Genomic DNA, 7,262 nt, shown 5'->3' with positions numbered 1-7,262 from the left:
CCTTTCGCCCTCTTTCTTTCACACTCACACTCTCCCTCTCCCTTCCACTCTCTTATTTTCTTCTGTTTGATGTTATCTTTAAACTGAAACACTAATAAATTTGATACATGATGTTTAAAAGGCCTCAGAAATAATAATTAAAAGCACATTTCCATAAGCGAACACTCTTCGTGATAATCATTTACATGTACAACATAATTTTTGAAAGTGGTAAACCGATATAAAATTTCACGTTTTTGTCAACATATACCAGGTTTTTCATTTTAAATGCGCAAGGCGCCTCATAAACGTACAATAACAAATTTGCAGTTTATAAATAGATCTGAATAAATGAGAATATCTGCCAATAGACAGGTTTTCTCACAAGTTGGAACGCCAAGATAAATAAAGTTGGACAAGTTCCAAGTTAGCAGATAATTTCCAGCGTACCCTAAAACTTGCTAACCTATGAGTAACGTGCTTTGAACGTATGTGTAACTTAACTCCAACGTATATTGACGTATGAAGACGTGCTCCGGACGACCACAAAACTTACTGAACGTGTTTATAACTTACAGCTACCGTATAATGGCATATTGACAACGTTTATAGGAATTGGTATATAAAGGTGGGGTTCACAGGAGTTTTCTTCGGCATGGCGGTGGTGTTGATAGGTGATGTATCGTGCGGTTATGATTTGAATAGTCGAGCGGCAGCCTTTTTATAGGCTACGACACGTGTTCGTCAGTAATACGCTGCCGCGCGCTATGCGTAAGTTAGGCTATCGTAGGGCATAAGTTGTGTACGCCAGCAATAGCATTCGTTGGAATACGTTACTTATAAGTTAACGAAGCGTTCGATATAAGTTACTAATACGTTATGTATACGTTCAACTCGTTATGAATACGCTAAGTATACGCCCAGAGTTGAAAAAAAAAATCAAAGTTCAGCGTATGCCGACGTTTTAGAGAAATTTTGATACGTCGGGCATACGCTGTCTAAAACGCCAAGGTGTGACACCACCTTGAGAAGGGATAATAGAATCGGTCAAAAGTTGGAAGGAAATTTTTCAAGGGTTGTTGCGTATGTTACACCACATAGGCAGCACTCTCTGGAAATCAGGTTGGTACATGTATGCTAAAATGCAGAATTTCGACCAAACTCGCCTTAGGTATCGAGTGACAACTTTTTTAGGGGGTCGTCTTCTGCTTGTATTTTTTCTCCTGACAAAATCACCTTCATTTTGGAGTGAAAACTTTTAAAAAATTGCTCGTTCATTTTTTTGTTCCCAAACCAGCACCCCCTTTTCAAAAACCATTTACAGGGCCCTAATTTCATGATTGAGATCTTATTTAACTTTACACATAAACTGACGAACATATAGAGGAGAGAATCTTAATCCATTTCCACCATAATACCTAACCCTAATTCCAAATAACATAATGTATATCTCTTGCAAAGCATTACGGGATTTTACATTTATCTTTCTTGATTTCTTTATTAACTTAAAAAAAATATTACTACTAAGGGATAGAGAGATTTAGAGGCAATGAATATTTTCCAGAATATCAAATGATTTTATAAATTTGCAGCTAGATTGAACTGAAGGTGACCTGGCTATCTCTTCACTCATCATGGCGCAATCTTTGTAGATAAGATCCCCCCCCCCCCCACAGAAAAATTATAGTCATACAAAACCTTTAAAATATGTATACCAAAAAAATTGTTACTCCCAACAAAGTGGTAAATTGTCAGATCTTTCCGTGCTCTACAACGTAAGACATATAACGTGCAATTTCTAGACTTTTTAAACGAAATAATTGTAATCTAATATCGCAGGAATTTTGTTTGATTCATTTGCTGAATACTTCAAATGATTGCATTATACAGTGCGTATCAAAAAAAGTTTACACTTTGAAAAAGCCCTGGGAATTAAAAAATATACAACATGTGCATGGGTAATTTTTTCACATATATTCTTAGGTTTGGGTCTCATCTTTCCAATGAAAGTAAAAGTTTTGACAGAATGTTACACTTGACTTGAGTGAGCACTGTCCATTTTTGTAAAGCTAGCGGAAATCTGTTTGCGCAGAAATGCTCGTTTTCACGCTGTGTCAAGAGGGAAAGGGCGAAATCAAACTTACCCTGCGAAACACTTCTCATACATTTCCCTTGCACATTTGGTCAATTGAAATAAAACGGATACATTAATGTATTTTGTAGCATTTTGTAGCAATTTTGCCATGTCCATTTTTGTAAAGCTAGCGAAAATCTGTTTGCGCAGAAATGCTCGTTTTCACGCTGTGTCAAGGGGGAAAGGGCGAAATCAAACTTACCCTGCGAAACATTTCTCATACATTTCCCTTGCACTTTTAGTCAATTGAAATAAAACGGATACATTAATGTATTTTGTAGCATTTCGTAGCAATTTTGCCACCCAAATTGAAATTTCCACACTTAGTAAGCACAACCTTTACATTTTTTGTTCCAGCTGGTTCTGAGGACATAAATGAATCTGAACAAAAGTTTATATCAGACATCTCCAGCATTTTTTCACTAAGTTTTTTTATCATTTAAAGTGGGTTTACATTTCAGTTTTCATTTAATACTTGTTCCTCCGCACTTTTCCCAAGCTTGACAATGATTAACAAAATGAAAATCAAGCCTAAGCCATATCATGTAAATCACAGCTCATATGGTCACGATGGCCTCGGTGTGTGGGGGAGTGGGGTGGGCGCAATGCACTCTTCGAAGTGTTTTGGGCAAGGAAACAAGTTTAAAAAGGTAAAAGATATCTTCAAATCAATTTTACTAGCTAAATTCCATGTGTTCTTTAAGATTAAGGACTACTTTTATTCGCATAACTATTTCAAAGTTCTGCGCAAATCATTTTTCACTAACTTTTCAAAAGTAAGTGATGCTCACTCAAGCGGAAATATATTTCGACAGTTATATCGTCATTTGCTGAAATGGATCTGTACCAATGTTAAATTGTGGAAATTCTTCAGGATATTACAAATGTATAATTTCACAGTTTTTTTGTAAGTGTAAACATGTTTTTACGCACTTTATATGATGCTGGTGTCGCTGGCGTTAGTCCCGGGGGATGGGGAGGGTGGCCTGTTCGATCATCCCCCAACTCCAACCCCCATACATTTCAAGGCAGAAACGATATTTTAAAAATCATCAAATAATGAATACTCCTTTTATTGCGTGAATGCATCTTTACATGTTAATACCAAGGTGCTTAAAATTGCCCAATTCTGCATTTAAATTCCCCAAAATTTCCATGAAAATTATGGTTACAATATATCCCTTTATATGACTTTTTTTGCAAAGGTTATATCCGCTACATCACGAGAGCGTGGTTATAATTATGAGCTCATTAATGAATTGTATTATTCCAACCAATTTTAGATATGGCCATAGCTTTTATCATAAAACAAAATATCCTTTTAATACACTGGCATAATTGGGAGGGGCATATCCTCGCATCTTTGTGAAGTGGGGGATAATTTGTACAGCCCTACAGCAAGTTAAATCTAAAAGGAGTTCAATACTGATGACATAGATCAAATAAATAGTGTTGATAATTATACATTTGGGACAGCAATAATACCCATATCCATACTATTCTACCAATCAAAAATTGCATTAGCTAGCATAACAATCTTATATTATTACCAGATTTTTATTCAGAATTTTTAATGTAACATCTTCTCTGCATACAATTTTGAAGATCATTTGCATCATAGTGCTATTTCAAGTCTATATTGTTGTCTGTGATGGCCTGTAATTCATTTCATAAGGTAACGATTAGCATAATCCCATCTTTTTTTCCATTCTCATCTCACCTCTCAACTAGTGAGGAAATGAGTTTTCATTGCAGAAATCTGGACTGTTCATTCCTCATTTGCTTGTTTTAATGAGAACCCTCTATAATTTATGCCCATTAATTTAAACATCTGTATGCAACTTTTTCAACGCTCGCTCGCAGAAATATTGAATTTTCTATCAACAATGAGCATGGCGAAAATTCTGATTATCAGAGAACGGATTTCAGTTACCAGAACAGACTCAACGTGATCTAGCACCAAAGAAAGGGTGATGCATCTCTGCAAGTCACCTGAAGATTCAACTATCAACATCCAGACATGTTTTCTCGTCAAGATGAATTGTTTGAAATGCCAAATCAAAAGCAAACTTCAAATAGTACAGGCCCTAGCCATAGTAGTGTCCTACAGGGGGTGCCATAGACTCATAACCAGGGCTTGGAGTTAGGTTAATACGTATCTCCACTTTGCGCTTGGAGTTAAGTTAATAGGCATCTCTTCTCTACTATGGGATTAATCCTCATAACCAGGTTCAATGAAAAGGACCCGAAGTTGATGAATATACAAAAACATGATGACAAAGCCTTAATGATTGCTTGGAAGTCAGGTAATAAATCCAACACTTTACAACCGGAGGGACATTTCTGCACTGAATACTTTAAGTCAAGAGATTTCATAATTTTACACATACTTGCACTGATGCACCTTCCCAACTCATTTACTTTCACGAATCTTCTGACAACCTTTCATCTACACCCACACACATGCACTCTCATAGCCCTCCAAACCACACATGTACTTACATAGATCTTCCAACACATACCCCTCCCCCACTTCCCGAACCCCATTTACTACCATTATCTTTCTTTCTATACACTCTCCCACCCTCAGATGCCTACATACCCTCACATACTCAGTAACCTTCACCCATGTGTTAAGGGCCATGTAGCAGATCAAATGCAACCTGGGGCTGGTTTGAAAAGTATGTTCAATGTACGACTGGCAACCGCTCTTGTGGTAAACGAGATACAAGAGCTTTTCCATTTGAATATGATGGGAGTTTCCAATAAACCTAGTCAAATCTTGAAAATATTGAATTTCCAATGCAGATGTTTGTTTAAAAATAAAAATGAGAATTTTAATCTACAAAGATCGGGGCCCATCTTACAAAGAGGTGCGATTGATCCGATCAACCACAACTATGGTAAGCCACCAACGCCAACATGTAAAAGGCATGTTTGTTCAGTTTCTTTCTAGATACGACATATTTTCATACATCCATCATTTTCTTTAAAATTCAGTGTGCTTTTCTTTGCTTACAAAGGACCATGTGCAAATTTCCTATGGAAAAAATATGATGGATTTCCAGAAAATTGATATTGATCGGATCAATCGTTACTCTTTGTCAGACGGGGTCCTGATTTCATCTGTAGCTGATGTGAATCAAAATTATTGAGAATCTGACTTACTACCCAGGATTGGGTCTTGCCTAAACTTGTGCGTAGTTTACAAATAACCTATGAATCACCTTTCTGAACTGTATCTAATCAGTAGTGTTTATACTGAATGTTTCAGATTTTGATACCGTGTCTACACTTAATCGGCATTTGGTTCAGAACCAAAAGCCGATGTAGAATCGGCTTTTGGTTTGCGTTAACACGTTGTTACAGCTCGCGGTTCAAAATCGCAAGCCGATGCAAAAACCTGAAATGATACGCACACTAACAATATACGTCATAAAAAGGCAAAGCTGGATCAGTGCGCTTACAATTACGTCACAATGGTAAAGTAAATGAAATGCGCACAAATTGCCGATGCAGAATCGGCTCTCTGTTTACACGTAGTAAAAAAGCCGATTCTGCATCGGCTAAAGGTCAAAACCTACTACTTGATGGTGGTTCAAATTGCCGATTCTGAACCGCGAGCCGATGCAAGTTACTCGCGTTTACATGCTATGAAAAAGCCGATTAAGTGTAAACACGGTATGAGCTGCACAAAATGCACACTACATATACATAATTATAATAACTAGCAATAAACTAATTTGTGCACATTTCTTTTCAAGAAATATTTATAACAGTAATTATGATGTGGACTTCTTTAATGCCAAATCCACTCAGTAGGTTGCTCAAGGCACATTTAAAGAAATTTTTAAAGGAAATGCAGAAGAAATAAAAAGGAATGTTATTGGTGTTGAAGATGTAGTTTAATCACTTAGCAATACAATATATTGCACCAACGAACAACTTAAATAATATTAGTTAATGTCGACAAAGTCAGGGTAATCAATATTAATGATAATAATGATAATAATAATTCAGGCTATTAATATTGCGAATATATCCACCTTATAAGGTGCTCAAGGCACTTTGTATTACCCCAGCTAAGCTAGGCTCCAGGTTTTTCTTTAGGAATTCATTCCTGCTGCTATCCATTTACCTCACCTGGGTCAAGTGCAGCATGATGTGGATGAATTTCTTGCTGAAGGAAATTGAAGCTGTGGCTGGGATTCAAACCTACAATCTTCTGATTGCAAGAAATGATGATTGCAAGAAATGGGTCAGAACCACTAGACCATTTTCCTTTTTGTTCATCAAATGCAAAACATGACCATGCATAAATCCACACAAGTATGAAGAAACATCAAATTTGAAGATCGCCAACTAACAAAAAAAAAATGCAAATCATGCCCTTTATTCCACAATAAGGCATATATTGCACTTCTTTGACACAAGGAACAAAAGTTCAATTTCCCGTAAAAGAGCAAACGGTGTCTGTGATTTACAAAGATATCAACGCATGAGCACTGTAGTTTTCCAGCATTTCATGGGCACTTTTTGATGAAATATTTAATTGAGGAAAATAAAAAAGGACAATCAAATTTAAACAAATTCAAAGCTTAAATTCTGTAATGTGTTACTTGCTCCCATTTGTGAAAGTTGGGCAGCATAGGTATCAGAAGAAACCAACCTGATGAGGCAGTTAAGATCCTGGGTCGATATAAGTTCACCAGCCATCTTCTTCTTGGCCCGGAAGAAGTGATGTAATAGCTTTGGTCTTGACCAAGGATAGAACATCCGTCTCCTTGATGGACAATGTTGGATCTAGACATGGTGAACTATATAGTCTTCTTCTTCAGGGTGAGGGGCTCTAATTACTTTGGTCTTGACAAATGATAGAACATCTGACCTATTAATGGAAAATGTTGAACAAAGAAAAGGTGGACTTCAGTCTCCTTCTTTGATGTCTCTTGAGGGGCAATTCTGAATCTGCTGGACTGCTCAAGCGATTTAGAGTTGTCTTAACTTGGGTTCTGGCCCCAAAGTGCATGTCTATGCTTTAGGCTTACATGAGTTTGTCTAAACTGCTAAATTAACTGCCTGGTCTTCAAGAGAGAACAACACCATTGGAGGACTAGAAATTATTCTTAGGCGATAGTCTCCAGTGTTG

The sequence above is a fragment of the Lytechinus variegatus genome, chromosome 12 (assembly GCF_018143015.1).
Source record: "Lytechinus variegatus isolate NC3 chromosome 12, Lvar_3.0, whole genome shotgun sequence".
Lineage (NCBI taxonomy): Eukaryota > Metazoa > Echinodermata > Echinoidea > Temnopleuroida > Toxopneustidae > Lytechinus > Lytechinus variegatus.
This window is presented reverse-complemented; position numbering follows the sequence as displayed.